Source organism: Phoca vitulina, unplaced genomic scaffold (genome assembly GCF_004348235.1).
Source record: "Phoca vitulina isolate PV1807 unplaced genomic scaffold, GSC_HSeal_1.0 scaffold25, whole genome shotgun sequence".
Taxonomy (NCBI): Eukaryota; Metazoa; Chordata; class Mammalia; order Carnivora; family Phocidae; genus Phoca; species Phoca vitulina.
The window spans coordinates 37,012,383-37,026,583 of record NW_022589728.1 but is presented as its reverse complement, the minus strand read 5'-3'; positions in this window follow the sequence as shown (position 1 = coordinate 37,026,583).

The window sequence follows — 14,201 nt, the reverse complement described above, 5'->3', positions numbered from 1 at the left end:
GACAAAAATCCTGAAATGCCAAGTGTCTGCTTAGTAGCTTTGGAAAGGTGCCCTTACTGAGCATTCTAGAAGGAGTGGCTGGGTCTTCAGGGACCCCCCCCCCCCCCCCCCCGCCAACAGGCTCCTTAAGGTAACAGCCATTTTTAGATTGGTTCTGTTATCGTGCCTTCCCACTGGCCCTATGTGAGCCAAGGAACTCCCACTGCCTGCCCTCTATCCTCGCCCAATTCTGCGGGTGAAGACTGGTAGTCTAGTACCCTTTTTGAGATACTATTTTCATTTTCGTGAGAATCTTTGTAATAATAAAATGGTACATTTCTACATCCTCCTAAAAAAAAAAAAAGAAAGAAGTAGTTATTTTGTTGTGCATTTTTATTATTTTGGTCTCCAGAACTTCCAGATACTGCTTCATCTTGATTTGAACTCAACTGTTACTGTTTGACAATTAAAGAGACACAATTTTAGAAAAACTCTTAATATATTAGTTGTGAAGGAGTTGAAGCTAAATCTGTTATGTTTTCCTTTACTATAAATCTTTTCCTAAATAGTTTCATGTTAAAACATTTAATGTTTAAGTATTACCTTAATAATATTGTATTTTAAAATCGCTACGATAGCAATAAGCAGTGCATTATCATCCCCATTTTTTATTGTGTACCTATTTCACACAAGGTGAAAGTGTGTGAAAATTTATCTTTTAAGTACTCTTTCATTATTTTTTATATGCTATATTACTCTATTTTCTAATGTATTCTATATTTAATAGAATTTGGTTTGTAAATTGATATAACACCTTTGAAAAGTAATTTGGCAATACAAAGTGCTTTGGTGAACTGAAGATGTCATTGATCCTAAGATACAACTTTATTTTATCACAAAGAAAGAAATAAAATCTGCCATATAAGTTAATACAATGATTTCTTTCATTTGTAACATTTATTTTATACTTAACCGAGTTTAGACATTTTTAGATGTGAAATTGTATCATTTATAATTCTAGTGAATGTATAAAAAGGAAAAACATAAGCCAACTTCTTTATACTTGGAATTCAACTCTTCTGTGTCACTCTTTCACTTGCGGTTGTTTGTGTCCACGTTTTTCTACATAATTTCGTCCTCTCTGCCATCAAGGGTAAGATGTTAGATCCTTCTTTCAAAGTGAATCTAAGGGGTTAAAATCCATTTTTGTAAATTTTGACACATGTGCTTTCTTCGTCCTAGCAGAAGGTGTCGTGGAATGTGGTGAATAACCAGGACTCATTTCTTCTTCAGATGGTTTCTAGTAGGTTTGTTGACGGAATTGGGGAGGGTCACAGCACTCCAGCTGTTGCCACCGGGTATAACCACCACATTCACACGTACACAGGAAATGACCTCCAGGTCAGTCACTGATGCTTGGCAGACACTGATGTTGACACCGTGGATTGTATGCTGCCTTCTGATTTCAGAGATATTAAAATGAAAGAAAAATGCATCATAGAACCAATAAAATATTATTTGCAATGGTGAACAAAATTATATTTGATTATATATTATATGAAATTAACTGATTATATATTTTGATCTTCTTGCTAGCAATAATTCTATCTTGCATAATAACAATAAGTGCAGAAAAGTCTGTATACAAAGATGTTCACAACAATGTTATTTATATTCATAAAAATTAAAATATTTTCTCTTTCTGGCTACAAAGGAATAGCTAAATAAGATATGATAAATTCATGCAAAGTGCAAAACAGGTGTGCAGTATGATTTCAATTATGTAAATTTTTAAAATGCCCAAAACTTATGTTTAGAAGAAAGATAAGAAGAAGATACATCAAAATGTTATTAATTAAATAAAAAAATTTTTAAGATTTTATTTATTTATTTATTTTAGAGAGAGAAAGAGTGCACACATGCAAGCAGGGGGAGGGGCAGACAGAGAGGGAGAGAAAGAATTTCAAGCCAACTCCGCACTGAGCCTGACTAAGCCTAATGAGGCTGGATTTGAGGACCCTGAGATCATGACCGGAACTGAAATCAGGAGTCGGTCGCTTAATGAACTGAACCATCCCGGCACCGCTCAAATAAAAAATTTTACAAATGTTATCATTATTTCTATTTTTATTTATTTTTTATTTGATTTGATTTTATTTTTAAAGATTTTATTTATTTATTTGACAGAGAGAGACACAGCGAGAGAGGGAACACAAGCAGGGGGAGTGGGAGAGGGAGAAGCAGGCTCCCCACTGAGCAGGGAGCCCGATGCGGGGCTCGATCCCAGGACCCTGGGACCATGACCTGAGCCGAAGGCAGACGCTTAACGACTGAGCCACCCAGGCGCCCCTCATTATTTCTATTTTTAGATGGTTTGGGATTTGTCTTTGCTGCTTACTTTTCAGTATATTGAATTTTTAAATTTTCTTTTTAAAATTCTTTTTAAATTTTCTAAAAGTATAAACTACTTTTATTGTTGATTTAATATTATTTAATGTTTTATTATTTATTTTTTCAAAGATTTTATTTATTTGACAGAGAGAGCACAAGCAGGGGGAGCGGCAGGCAGAGGGAGAGGGAGAAGCGGGCTCCCCGCTGAGCAGGGGGAGCCCAATGCGGGGCTCGATCCCAGGACCCTGGGATTATGACCTGAGCCGCTTAACCACTGAGCCACCCAGGCACCCCGTTTTATTATTATTTAATGAAAAATCACAAGCCCATATTGTATAAAACAATTTTCACTGTTTAGATTTGCCTTGTTATCACATGCTGCAGGCATTTTAGTGACTTAAAAACAGGAAAGTATTTGTCAGAATGCTTAATATGTTTATTCCCTTCCAAAATCTTCAGCTGACCACAAAGTGTAATTCTTTCAGAAACATAGAATATAACATTTCAGTCTGAAAACACCATTGCAAATTAATTAGTTCGGCTGCCTTTTAGTTCCAAGCGTTTTTCCTCGGTGATCTTGAAATAGCAAGGCATGTGTTGCTAACGTATCACCTGCCTGGTCTTGTGAATGCATGAACAATGCAAACTTATACCAAATAAATCTTGCCTTTAACTTTCCTATGACATTTTCATCTGCTCAGTTTTAACAGTTTCCCTGTTAACAGGATCACCTTTCCTGTTTATACTCCTAAGTTAAATGTTACCAAAACAGCAACGAGGTATTTCAGATAATCCTGATTTTCAGTCTGTTCTTTTATCCCCATAATTACACTCATCTCATTTTGTGCGATTCCAATCCAAAAGTTATTGACAGGGAAGGAGATATGAGGTTTGCGTCAAACTCAAGATAGCAAATTACCTATCCTGGCTTTGGGGAACAAGACAGTTTACCCATTTTCAGAATATTAGCGACACCCATATCCAAACAGGTGTAGAAACTCATTCCAAAGTTTAAGGAAATTTGTCTTTTATTCTCTATATTATTCACACTAATGCTGCTTGCCATAGTATCTGAATTAGCTAAACAATAGTATTTTTCACATACGTTCAGGTAAAGAAAGTGTGTTGGAGTTAGTGTGGTATTAGGATATGGGGGTCATATGGCAGAGTTTGTTTTCTCACCGCTGGTTAGGTGATATTGGGGAAGTTATTTAAATTCTCCAAAGCTTGGTTTCCCTGGGTGTAAACTAGATAAAACGATTAAGATTTATCAAAGTAAATGGCAGGCTTTTGGTTGGATCACCACAATTTGACTCCACAACAGCTCCATTAAACCTCTTATGTTTATAGCCTTATCAGTTGATATTCCTTTGTTATTCTACCTCTGACCTAGAAATTCCATATAGGGTACAATTCTTCCTAGCCTTTGTGAATCATCACAGGTTGCTGAATTACAAAAGAGAAACATGCCTTACCAGTAAGATAAAAGTTTCCAAACTGGTTTTGCCAAGAAGGTGCTTAAGAACACTCTGTGCTATTTGTAGTTGCAGAAACTGTAAAGTCAAAACCACTGGTCTGGGCATTGTCTTGACTCTACGAGCAGGTGGAGAGAGGCTCTTAGTCCATACTTCAGTATGTATTGTTGCCTTAAAATGTGTAAATTTCATGTATTAAATTTGTGAAATATTGCCAAGCTCCATCAGTGAAAATGTAATTATATTGAGCAGTTTTCTTCGCAGTAAGCACTATCATTATACAACCTCTGGACCAAATTTCCTTCCATTTGAAGCTATGTTTACCTTTGATGGAATACAAGCTTTCCTCAAATGTTCCACTGCCAACAGTAGAATGAAAAGAATAGCCTTGAACGAGCTGCTGCTGAATAAACTATGTTTGGGGTCATAATGCACATTAACAATCACTCTGTTGTCTCTCAGTTTATTAGATAAGCCATTTAAAGCTATACTCTTGCCCATGACAAATTATTTCCAGTAGAAAATATCTTATAAGGGTAATCATAAAATATTAGGGTTTGCAAAATAGTTTTACAATCTCGTTTTAGGTGTCCATTGACATAAGCTGCAGGATTCATATGAATCCCCTTTTATTTCAGAGGGTTTTGTGTCTCCCCCTCCCCCACAAAAAAAGGTTAAGAAACTGGTCCCATCTGAATAGGGGCCCTATGGGACTCTGGGAGTTGATTTTCTGAGTCAGCAGAACTGAGTCGGTTATCTGGAAGAGAGGCTGCCAGCATTGGCAGCCTGGACCTAGAGGCCTGGACGAACTTCAGAGTTTGATTATACCAAAGACAAAGGATTGTTGGCATCATCAGTTCTGTGAACAAGCAACAAGGGGGCATTCCATTCCAGGGTGGAATTGGGTGACCTCATGATCTTTCCCCAACTGTGAGAAAGTTACTTTTAGCTCAGCTATTAAGAAACAAAGAAAGGTTTATATTTTCTGAACACTGTAGCTTGAAGGTTTTTGTTTTTGTTTTACAGAACTTTTGTTGATTGAGAAAAACTAAAAATGTTTCAAAGGGTGCTTTGTTTGAATTATTAGATATTCAAAAACCACATTGAGATACCACCTTACACCAGTTAGAATGGCAAAAATGGACAGGGAAAGAAACAACAAATGTTGGAGAGGTTGTGGAGAAAGGGGAACCCTCTTACACTGTTGGTGGGAATGCAAGTTGGTACAGCCACTTTGGAAAACAGTGTGGAGGTTCCTCAAAAACTTAAAAATAGAGCTACCCTATGACCCAGCAATTGCACTCCTGGGTATTTACCCCAAAGACACAGATGTAGTGAAAAGAAGGGCCATATGCACCCCAATGTTCATAGCAGCAATGTCCGCAATAGCCAAACTGTGGAAAGAGCCGAGATGCCCTTCAACAGATGAATGGATAAAGAAGATGTGGCCCATATATACAATGGAATATTACTCAGCCATCAGAAAGGATGAATACCCAACTTTTACATCAACATGGATGGGACTGGAGGAGATTATGCTAAGTGAAATAAGTCAAGCAGAGAAAGTCAATTATCACATGGTTTCACTTATTTGTGGAACATAAGGAATAGCATGGAGGACATTCGGAGAAGGAAGGGAAAAATGAAGGGGGGGAATCAGAGGGAGAGATGAATCATGAGAGACTATGGACTCTGAGAAACAAACAGGGTTTTAGAAGGGAGGGGGGAGGGGGGATTGGTTAGCCCGGTGATGGGTATTAAGGAGGGCACGTACTGCATGGAGCACTGGGTGTTATACGAAAACAATGGATCGTGGATCACCACATCAAAAACCAATGATGTATTGTATGGTGACTAACATAACATAATAAAATTTTAAAAAAATGAATTATTAGATATTCAGAAATCAGCTCTTTCATTAAATATTTATTGTGCTTTGTTAAGTACTGGAAATATGAAAATGAGTAAGACTTGCTGTCCTCAAGGAATATACAGTTTGGTGAATAAATACATATGTATTTTATGTCTAAGATAAACTCAGTCTCTCTGATCATTACAGGGCCATCCTATAGGAAAGATCTGGGCTGCCCCTGCATCTTCTGAAAACTCAACCTCCTCGTCTATAAGATGAAAACAATCCTGGTCCTCCTTACTTTAAAATATAACTGAGGGGATGAAATGATAATCGGCAAATATTTTTAAAAAACATCCTTTATTAATGTTTCTCAACTTGTAATCTACCTGATTTATGGTCACCTTGGTCACGTGGTACTTGTGAAAAGGACAGATCCCTGCACTTTACCCCAGACCTGCTGTATTAGAATATCTGAGCGTGGAGTCCAGGGACCTGCATTTTTATAATGGCCCTCAAGTGATTCTTATGCACATGGAGTTTGAGAAATTGATTTTGCGGATGCAGACCATTGTGCAGGCAGCCTTATGAGAAGGTTCACATGTCCCAGATATGTCACAGAAGCTGGAATGAGCCTGAGACCTGATGAGGCCATGCAGAAAGGAACAGAGGACGGACGACCAGTTCCTCTTTGAATGCCTCTGCCCTGTGTGGGATCCAGTAACTATGGCTCAGGAGGTGGGGAGGTAGGCAAGATGTAGAAACCCCTCAATGTGCTGTGGTGAATTTTCTGCCAGCCCTATAGAACAAGGACTCAGAATATAGACTCTTATCTACCTGAGATGGTGAACTCTATTAGTCTGCCACCACTTAAAATCTACGACCCTTTCCATTTATTCAAGAAAGGTTTTGAGTACGTGTTTTTTGCTAGGCACTGTGTTAGTAGTCACTGTAGACACTGTGCTGAATTAGCAGGCACGATTTCTGTCCTTGTGATTTTAACAGGCCAACAGAGTTACACAATCATCACACAGTGAACCATGTAATTACAATCATGAAAAATACCATGAAGGACAAGTAAAAAGTATCATGAGGCATTATGACAGAGACCTAACCTAGACCAAGGGCTCAGGAAACCTAAAAGATTGGCACTGGGGGGAGGGGATGTCTTTTCAGAAAAAGTGTTCAGACAGAAATAAATTTCTCAATTTTAAGATTGGTGAAGATCATGATAGATTTGGACAATGTTCCGTAAGAAGTTACTGAGGAAGTAAACATATTTTACTTTTTTTGTTTGTTTTTTGAAACAATTATTTTCGAAAAGATGGAAAGATCTTAATTTCTAAAAAATAAGAAACTAAAACGTAAGAAAATAACACAAGTGTCTTGCAAATAATGTATCTGTGAGAATTTTTTAGTGATTTTTCTAATAGCCAAAATGCAAGACTACAAACTATCCAACAGTGGTGAATTATTTAAATACAGATGCTACAAGCACACAATGGAGTACTATTCAACGCTAAAAATGTTCTTATAGATGATTTATTGGTTGGTTACATAAAAAAAGGTTTTTGAACAAAATGGGTGATAGTCTATCTTTGTGAACATATTTAATAAAGACGTATATATTGACATAGAAACATAGATTCTGAGCAGTAAGTTTATTTTTCTTTGTTTGACATGTCTGAATTTTCTAGTTTTTCTACAAAGTTTTATCCCAAGGGAAGAATGATAAAAATGTATTTTAATAACAAATGTTGCAAACAAGCTTGTACTATTTTGGCTGGATATAAGAAGTTGTGGTGGGAAAGAGTGTCGCGCTGGGAAAGAAGAAAGGACATAATGTCCATGTTCAGATTCAATGCCTTTCCTGAGAATAAGAAAAAAGACTTCTTACCTCCAGCCAGAGGGCAGAAGCAGAATAAAAGTACAATGTTAAAGAGCAGAAAAATGAAGTTGTGAAGATAGAAGAGTTCCTTTTGCAGAATTAGGGCCATCCAGTAAGAGACGAGTCTGCCTTAGTGGGCGGGGGGATCTCCCCCACGTACCTGAGCACCGCAAGGGTCCAGAGGCAGCAAAAGGACTTCCGTGTGCAGGAGGGGTAGACAAAGGCTCCTGGGTTCCTTCCAAATGCAAAGGTCTGTGATTTTATCAACCTTAGCCTTTTCCCCAGGACATGCAAATAACCATGTCCTGAGAGACTTGAGGCTCATATTTACTGACTCCTGCCTGGAAAGTAGAAAGGAATACCTACAACTCTTATTTCCATTATATTTTATTTCTTCACTACAAATGCGGCTTGTGAAAACATACGTGTGATGCTAATATCCTTCTCATTCTTATTTACAAGGCTCATCCAATTATTTCTATGAGGCCCAGAGCTGTCCTTTATTTTTGTTCAAAATCCCTCAGCTGCAGAACTTGGTGAATGCTTACTGTCTTCTAAGAGTCTCATTTAATCTTTTTTTTTGACAGCTTGAGTACAAAGTTCACTGGCTTTTGGCCGTAAATAGTGGTGACAAAATTGAGGTCTCCCTCGTTTTTTTAAAAAAATGCATCTATCACAAGAGGTGTATTTATGGGCAGTTCACATATTATAATAATACTGCAGATTTAAAGGTGGAGCATCATCTGAGGGCCAGATCTTGTTCCTGTGGGTATTGTACTGACCGCCCTGCATAGACCTTCCTCTGGAGGCAGGGGGCTGAGGCACCTTTCATGCATTGTGCTCCAATCTTTACTCATCCATTCCATTTTGGACCGTTGCAAAGAGCATGAGCCATTTCAGAGGGGCATTCAAAGAAGTGTGTGCGCTATTTTGACAGTGGCGCTCAGAGACACAGGCATTTCCACTTGCCCCAAATACCATGAAAAGCATGAGAGCTAATGCTTTCAATCACTTTCATTTTCTAAGAAAAATAATGGCCTTGGTTTACTTAAAAATCTTTTTTTTTAAGATTTTATTTATTTATTTGACAGAGAGAGACACAGCGAGAGCTGGAACACAAGCAGGGGGAGTGGGAGAGGGAGAAGCAGGCTTCCCGCCAAGCAGGGAGCCTGATGTGGGGCTCTATGTGGGGCTAGATCCCAGCATCCTGGGATCATGACCTGAGCCCAAGGCAGACACTTAACGACTGAGCCGCCCAGGCGCCCCTGGCCTTGGTTTGTTTAGACGCCCCTTCCACGCAGCCCACCAGGATGCAAACTGCCCTTGTGATGCGATTACCGGTGTGCCGCTCTTTCAGAACACAAATTAAGTGCTGAGCTCCCTCTAGTGACACAAGAGAGAGGCATTTAAGAACCTCGATAGTGTATATATTTCACAATGTGATCCAATTATCTTTAATTCCATTTAATTCAGTTACTTTCCACTCCACTTTATTTTATACAACAGATATTTCTCGAGCCAGAAATTTTACTAAGAAAGTTATAAAACTGTAATTTGAAAAGATCACTAAAAATGGAAATTATAATAAGGGAAAATGTTTCATGTGATTATAGCATAGTGTAAAAAAGACAATACTCCAGCTCACTTTGTATAAGACGCCCACATACACACACACACACCAGCTCTATTCCAATATACTCACCTTGATGTCCAACCTTCCCTATTTGTCAGATAGGGGTCTCCTTCATCTGCATGCTGAGAGTAAGATGAGGGTAGCTCCACGGATCTGGAGGGAATAACTGTTACCACTACAGGAAAAATAAAACAGAGATCACGAAGCATCTCTTAGTGACGAATCATTAGGGCTATGTTTATGCCTTCTTCTTCTTCTTCTTCTTTTAAGGAGATAAAAGTTTATTGACTGCACTGCAAGGGAGAAGTCGGCAGGACAGCAAAGGAGAGGCTGTCAGGAGGTGGTGGGGTATGCGCTGTAGTTGGGGGGGGATAAGGAAATAGGGAGGCATGGGTACCTATGGAATTTCCTTTTTTGGTACCTGTGCTGGGTTATAAGTAGCCCATTGGTCAGCTAGAGCCTAATGGCTATTTTGAGGTGGGTCGCCTAATGAACCTGTTTGCATTTAGCCTGATGGTCACTGTGGGCCCTTTTACCTTACTCAGGTTTCTGTTGCTCAAGCCCATTGCCTAAGAGTGGCCTTTACGTCCCCCACCCCCGCCCCGCCCCGCCCCACAGATCGACAGTGACAAATCTTTGGCATTTGGGCACAGGTCTCAGCTTCAGTAGCTGCTTCATGCTGGAAGGTGGGGGCTTCGGGGAGGAGTAGGGCGTGCTAGCCCTGCCGAAACCTGTCGGTCCGTCAGGGGTTCTGTCCGGTTTTAGACCATACCAGCGATTTGAGCGAAATTCCCTGGTGGCTAGGTCCATGGGATTTAGGAGGACGGGACCGTCCCATGGTATGGGCAGAATCCTTGTTGAATCAGCATTCCTGTATGGAGTTGTCCGATTCACGCAGACGCATACGAAGGTGTTTTGCTCGCAGATCAAGATGGTGGCTGGATTCGCAGAAACGAAGGAAGAGGAGAGGTGGGAAAGAAGCAAGATGGTTGAGAGTCAGCCAGCATCAGGAAAGGGTCCCAAGCGAGTCCCTAAGGTGTGCAGATTTGCTTTGGACGAGCTGCAGACAGAGGGGGCAGGGGGGAGGAGAGAAAAGGCATCTTTCACCCTCCCAGGTGCAGGCAGTCCCCCTGTTAGCCCTCAGACCTTCAGACCACATGGGGGAGTCGTCCTGGCCAGAGACCTTAGTTGTTTGAGGAGTACTAGGGTTAAACCCCTGAAGGGCCAAAAAGAAAAAGGAGAGGGAGAGAAGGATCCCTCTGAAGGGTAAGAGGGGAAATCCCTCACCCTTTTAGGAAAGGGTGGTCCAGCTGGTTCCCTCTGGGGCTTCAGATCCTCACCAAGGAGTAACCTCAGCCAGAGGTTATCGGTTCCCCAAGGAGTACTGGAGTCTGTCCACTGAGGGAAAGTCCCAAGAAATTCCTGGAGAATCCGGGGAAAGCCCCAAGTCAGCAGAAATTCCCCATGAGGGCCACCAAATGTGGGGCAACCTGATTGGGTGGAGGCCAGCAGCACAGTGGTGAAAGAATTCACCCAAGGTAGAACAAGGTAGAGACGTTCATTGAATACACTGCAAGGGCGCAGCCGGCAGGATAGCAAAGGTGAGACTATCTGCCTGTTCATGTCGTTTTAATGTGTTTTAAAAAGTCCAAAGAGACCAACATGGTACTGGTTGTGAGTTTTGATTTTCTAGACCAAAACAACTCATCAACTATTCTCAAAATTTGTATTCATAATTAAATATAAGAAAATTGCAAGCTAAAATCATGACTAGAACAGAAACAACTATTGGACACTTGCTGTTTCCCTCCTATCATTCCCCTACCTTAGCACCAGAATGACATTTCCAAAAAGCCCCATCTTCTCCTGTTACTGCCCTACTCACAGGGCCTGGAGGAGGAAGCAGTGCGGTGATAGGAGCTAATGACCTGGATTCACACTGCCCAGGTTCATGTTCTGGTTCCGACCCCTGCAAGCTGGGTGATCTTGGGCAAGTTGGTTAACTGTGTCTGCAAAATGAGGATAAATAATAACAGTACCTACTTTGTAGGACTAAATAAGCTCTTGACATATAGCAAAACCCAAGCAGTATGATGTACTGTCCGATGAAGAAGGCAGAGGCCAGTTCCTGTGCTGTTATTATACCTAGGTCTCTCATCACCAGGCTTTCTTAAATAAAGCTTTTTTATTTGAAGAATGAGGTTTGTTAGAGTCTCCTCAATAACAAAACAAAAGCCATGTTTGTTCCTCCCTCATCCTGTTGACTCAATGGAGTCAAACTCTTTTGCACATGGCTAAAATTTCTTGACAGTCTTTCTGAGACTCACTTTTACAAATGTAACACCCCACTATTTTGAATATAAATTCTTTACTGTTTCAAATTGGTTTATTCACTGTCCTCAGACATAGTTTATCTCTCCTCTACCCCTTCCTTCTCCCTCTCTCCCTTTCTCTCCTTCTATCCTCCCATTCTTCCTTCCTAGATTGGCATGCACCCCAATCCTCTCTGTCACTCTCCTTAAGGATTAGCTAAAACACCACTTCCTTGGCAGACATTTAACTCAGGAAAATTATTGTGGAGTATAAAGTACACTATATGCATCTCTCAGTAACTAACTTAAAAATATTATAATGCACTTGTGTGATATTGGGGCATCTTAGGCAGACCATTCTCCTGAATGGAGAATGGGAAGATCCCAGCTCTTTCATCCTCATGGTTACTCCTGTTATGGGAGAGGACTCCAGGCTCAGTGTTCGCCAGAGGTTTCCTGGTTACTGTCAAAATATTTCCCAAGTCTCTGATTTTGCCAAAATTAATAGGCCCAGATACTTCTAAGAATATGACACAAAGAAACTTATTCTCAGATTTTCTTATGTTTAATTTAGGAAAATTTGGCATTTAAAATTAAAATTGGTAAAAATCACCAGTTTTGATTACCTGAAGACACAGGATAATGTATTCTCAAAATTTAACATAAGAATGTACACATTTTAATTTTTCAAAATTATCATTTGTCGTCATCATTTGTCAAAATAGTCATTTGTAATCTCATTTCATCTTTCCTACAAATTCACAAAAATTATATTTCAAATGGGCCTTAAGTGACCAGGAATGAGAACAGGAGAAGCATATTTAACTCCTTTCTGAAGGTCCCAATGGGCCACTGAATAGGATCCTTTCATTAGGGCTTCATGGGAATCACTATTTCCTTTGAATGGTCTGAGGCAGGTCTTATTCCAGAAACCCAGGGCTGGATTGGATGTCTCTGCACATTCCTGTGTGACTCTTTTTGCTATTATTCAACACCTCTCATCAAAGATGAGGAGTATGGGCAGAGGAGGAAAGACATAGGAATGAAGAGAGACATGTTCAGATTCAGGACAATATAATACACATCAGAGGGGGTGGCAGCAAAGGACATTCTAAAGGAAAGAAAGGGGCACAATCAGCCATGTGCCCTCAAATCTGGGTGTGGTTTTCTGGGCATTGGGAAACCTCTGGGAAAGAGATGAGGGTTTTCCATTATTGCAGGCTCTCTCCTGCTGCTCTTAGTGGAGGACTGATTCCAGGGAGAAAATAATCGTGAAGTAATTATTAAATAAAGGGAAAATATTCTTCAGAACAGTCAAGAATATATGAGTTCATACAGCTATTCGTCAAACCATTAAACACCTATTATATCCAAGATTCTGGGGATACAGTTTTAAAGGACACAGCCCTGCTCTCAAGGGGATTACAGGTCAATGAGGGACAGCAAATAATAATAACAACAATAATAATAATAACCATTTATTAAATGCCTACTCTATTGAAACTTGTTCACACTTGACATTACTTAATCTTCACAACAATCCAATGATACGGTTAGTATTATTTTCACCTTATAGATATGGCAACTCAGGTACAGAAAGCTTAAGTAACTTGTCTAGATATCCACAGCTGGCAAATGACAAAACCGGAAATTTGAGCCCAGGGAGTGAAATACTAAAACCTTTGCCCTTAAGCTCTTATCTTCCCAAACAGTGCTTCATGGATTTCCTTGGGAAGCATTGTATGGAATAATTTCAGTGTGTCAGTGTTGTACAGGATCTGTGGATACCTGGGGTTGGATTCACCACAAAGATGGGGGCCAAAGATAGTTATGAGGTAGTGTGGTAAGTGTTAGTAGAAGTCAACATGGGAACTCAGAGAAGGGATTGGTTAGAAAAAGCCTCCCGGAAGAGTCAATACCTGGCCTGAACCTGATAAATGAGTAGAGTAGAGATCAGACAGGCAAAGACAGAGTGAGTAAAGTGCCTTCTGGGCAGAAGAAGCTGGATGTGTGAACACTTGAAAGAGCATGGTTTTCTGAGTGAATGGAGGTGACCAATATAGTATGAAGCAGGGGCTCAGGTAAGGACTAGGACAAGAGATAAGAGAAACGAGAAAGCTGAATAAGCCAAGGCCAGATAATGAAGAGTCTCTTTATTTAATATTTTTAATGTTCTATTATTTCTGTAAAAGTGAAATGTGTTTATTTTTTGAAAAAAATTCTGAGATTATAGGTATTATAACAATATATAGAAGTATAAAGAAAAAAGTAAAAATCAGTTGCGCTCTCTCCATTCTGAGATGACAACTATTGGCATTTTATTGAACGTCCAGTATCTTTCTACATGTATATAGACATATGGTTATTTGTGTGTAAATATATAAGTGGGATCATACCATGCATGTTGTTTTGTGACTTCCCACCATTATACGGCAATGACCAGAATCTTGGGCCTTTTTCTGAAGAGAATAAGTGAAGGAATTTCAACAAGAGGGTAACATAATCATATTTGTATATTATGAAAGAACACAACAGCATTTATAGTGTAAATTTGAGGTAATATGGTGGCAGGAAGATCAAGGAACCCAAGGAAGAAATGATGATGACAGGAACCAGGCAATGGTGGTGGGACAGACACAAGGGATGGACTCAGGTGACAGGAGGTGGGCTC